Genomic DNA, 3,948 nt, shown 5'->3' with positions numbered 1-3,948 from the left:
CCACGGGAGACTCCGCCCCCGCAGAGCCAGCTGGGGAAGCAGAGTCTTGGGCGAAACCTCCCTCACCCTGTGGTGGCCCCCGCCCTTCCCATTGGCACCTACACCTCACCCAATCCCTTCCACTTTGGCACTGAGACGGACTGTGGAGAATGTACCAAGGTCTGTGTGCTGACTGACTCTTTTTCTCTCTGTCTCTGTCTCTCAAGATTTACTTATTTTATTTTATGGTGTGTTTTGCTTGCATGTATCTTTCTGTGCATCACCTGCGTGCCTGGTGCCCAAGGAGGTCAGAAGATGGCGTCGGATCCCCTGGAACTGGAGTTAGGATGACTGTGGGGCTCTACCATGGAGGTGCTGGGAATCAAACCTGGGTACTATGTAAGCACATATGCCCTTAACCATCTCTCCAGACACTATGCAGATTCTTCACCCTTTCTTACCAAGGCAAGACTCAGGCTCAGAACTGGAACGAACATTCAGACATCTGACCTCAATGCTTGTGCTCTTCATTATTTTATTACTATTATTATTTATTTTATTATTTCTTCATGTGGCTGGACCCAATGAGCTGTTATGAACTATGAACTAACTGATGGAGTCACTCATTTGTCCAGCAGAGATTTCATGGCCTATTAGGCTACCCTGCTGAGCAAGACAGAGAAGTTCTTTGTCTTTGTACAACTTATAGATCATATGGTTAAGAAATCAAAGCTGGACAGGGTCAGGGGTTCAAGGTCATCTCTGGCTACATAATGAGTTTGAAGCCATCTTAGACATTACAGGAGACCCTAACTGAAAATCAAAGAAGGACAAATGAACAAAAACATAAGACGTAAAGAATGGAAGAGAATTTTGTATGGCTGTACCCATTTTAAAAGTAAGATAACTTTGTGTTGTATGAGGATTTTGCTTGCATGAGTATCATTGGCAGAAGCATCGGTGTGGAAATGGCAGTCCTGTCTGCTGCTCACTTTACCACACTCCCTTGGTCAGCTCCTCCCCATCCTCCTTATCTCCTGAACCAGTAACACTGTTGCTCCAGCCCTCCGGCTCCAGGCCACTGCACACCAAATCCCTCATATTCCTTTGCCTCCTACCTGCAGCTAGAACCCACGTACTCTCTCCACACACATTTTTACCTCCCTTCCCCAAGTTTCAGGGGACAGGTTTCTTACTCTCAGTCCCCTTTGACCTCCTCTGGACCAAATAAATAAATATGTATATATGAGATACACATATCAGGAAAAATGTAATTTTCAGGGCTATGAACATGGGTTCTTTGGTAAATGCCTGCCATGTAAGCATTTAGGATCTGAGTAGAAAATCCAGACACAGCCCAGTGCCGAGGATGCAGACAATGGATCCCTGGAGATCACTATTTTTCTCTCTCAGGGTCAATCACTGAGGTTGATGGGCAGGAGCATTCTTATTGGTCAGGCATAGGCCATGTGTCCAGTTGCCTGTGGATGGTGTTTAAAAGGGACGAAAAAGTGTATTTCTTCTTCTTCTTCTTCTTCTTCTTCTTCTTCTTCTTCTTCTTCTTCTTCTTCTTCTTCTTCTTCTTCTTCTTCTTCTTCTTCTTCCTCTTCCTCTTCCTCTTCCTCTTCCTCTTCTTCTTCTTCTTCTTCTTCTTCTTCTTCTTCTTCTTCTTCTTCTTCTTCTTCTTCTTTTGTTTTTTTGAGACGGGATTTCTTTGTATAGCCCTGGCTGTCCTGGAACTCGCTGTGTAGATCTTGAACTCAGAGATCTGCCTTTGCCTCCTGAGTGCTGGGATTACACTGGGCTCAGTTTATTTCTTCTCCTGTATCTATTTTTAGTGCTTTACGGCCAATTTCCATGGATTCTTTTTCCTTCTTTTCTTCCTCCCTCCCTTCCTTCCTTCCTCCTCCCTCCTTTCCTCCCTCCCTCCCTCCTTCCCTTCCTCCCTTCCTCCCTCCTTCCCTCTCACTCCCCCTTCCTTTTCTTTCTTTCCTTTATTTTTTTGTTTTTACATCTAACCAAAGTTTCCTCTCCCTTCTCTTCCCAGGTCCCCCTCCTCCACTCCCATCCATTCCTCCCTCTGTATCTCCCTAGAAAAGGGCGGGCCTCCGGTGGATACCAGCCAGCCTTGGCATATCAAGCTGCAGTGAGACCAGACTCCTCCTATTAAAGCTGGATGAGGTAGGAGGGAAGGATCCCCATACAGGCAGCAGAGTCAGAAACAGCACCCCTCCACCCACCCCGCCAGGAGTTCCACAAGAAGACCAAGCTACATATATGCAGAGGGCCCCTAGTTCAGTCTCTCGAAGGCTTGAGTCTAGATTAGCTGATTCTGTGGGTTTTCTTGTAGTGCCCTTGACCCCTTAAACCTTTTTTTTTTTTAATTTTGTTTTGTTTTGAGACAGGGTTTCTCTGTGTAACAGTCCTGGCTGCCCTGGAACTTGCATTGTAGACCAAGCCGGCCTCAAATTTGATTCCCGTGTGCTGGGATTAAAGGCTGTGGGCCACCACCTCTCCCAGCTCAGTGGATTCTTTGCTCTATGTGGGAAAACACATTGCTTGTGAGAGCTACCACAGCTTCAGAGGCCTGAGGTGGAGAAAAGAAAGCACCAAGGTCCAACAGATGTCAAATCATTGTGTTCCTGCCATTCTTAGTTCACTTGGTTTCAACCCTCAAGTTCACCTTTAGTCTGAACCTTCATGCCACTAGTATTAGGGTTACTATTACAGTGTTCAAACACCATGACCAAAAGCAATTTGGGGAGGAAAGGGTTTATTTAACTCACCCTTCTTGGTACCAGTCAATCACTGACGGAAGTCAGAGCGGGAGCTCAAGCAGGTCAGGAGGCTGGAAGAAGGAGCTGATGCAGAGGCCATGGAGGGATGCCGCTTCTTACTGGCTTGCTCATTATGACTTGCTCAATCTGCTTTCTTCTCTCTCTCTCTCTCTCTCTCTCTCTCTCTCTCTCTCTCTCTCTCTCTCTCTCTCTGTCTCTGTCTCTCTCTCTCTCTCCCTCCCTCCCTCCCTCCCTCCCTCCCTCCCTCCCTCTCTCTCTCTTCCTTTTTTTTTGAGACAGGGTTTCTCTGTGTAGCTCTAGCTGTCCTGGAACTAGCTCTGTAGACCAGGCTGGTTTCGAACTCACAGAGATCCGCCTGGTCTGCCTCCTGAATGCTGGGATTAAAGCATGTGCCACCACTACCTGGCTTTTTAAAATTCTTTAGTGATTTATTTATTCTTGTTTTACATTCATTTGGTGTTTTGCTTGCATGTACCTCTGTATAAGGGTGTCAGATCCTCTAGATCTAAAGTTAGAGACAGTTGTGAGCTGCCATGTGGGTGCTGGAAGTTGAACCCAGATCCTCTGCAAGAGAAGGCAGCACTCTTAACCACTGAGTCATCTCTCCAGTCCTTCAGTCTGCTTTCTTACAGCACCCAGGACCACCAACCCAGGGGCAGCACCACCCACAATGGGCTGGGCCCTCCCCCATCAATCACTAATTAAGAAAATGCCTTACAGCTGGATCTTATGGATACATTTTTCTCAATTGAGGTTCTTCCTCTCAGATGACTCTAGCCTGTGTAGAGTTGATAGAGAGTAGCCAGCAAACCACTTGACTGACATCGACTTGGCCTGAATTTTTTCTGTAATCACATGTTTCCCAGGCTCATCAGAGTCCTGAGTGACTGTTGCTGGCTGGTGTCCTGCCCCAGCTCTTCCTATGGGTTAAGGGCTCATGGGAGTCCTCGTCTTCAGAAATTACTTGCCTTGGGTCAGACGGGGCTGTGTTGCAGCCCTGCATGTGTGTGAATAGCATAAGAGTACAGAAAGTGTGTCCTTAGTTACAAAGTGAACCTTGTCACAAAGAGGTCCTGAGCTGGGATGGTGTCACTAGGTCTTCCTCAGGACCTCTAGAGAGTTCTTTTCTACCCACCTCTAGAGAGTCCTTCCCTATGTGTCATTAGAACAT

The sequence above is a fragment of the Mesocricetus auratus genome, unplaced genomic scaffold, assembly GCF_017639785.1.
Source record: "Mesocricetus auratus isolate SY011 unplaced genomic scaffold, BCM_Maur_2.0 Super-Scaffold_4256, whole genome shotgun sequence".
In the NCBI taxonomy this organism is placed as follows: Eukaryota; Metazoa; Chordata; class Mammalia; order Rodentia; family Cricetidae; genus Mesocricetus; species Mesocricetus auratus.
The sequence above is the reverse complement of the archived record's forward strand: the minus strand, read 5'-3'. Positions refer to the sequence as shown.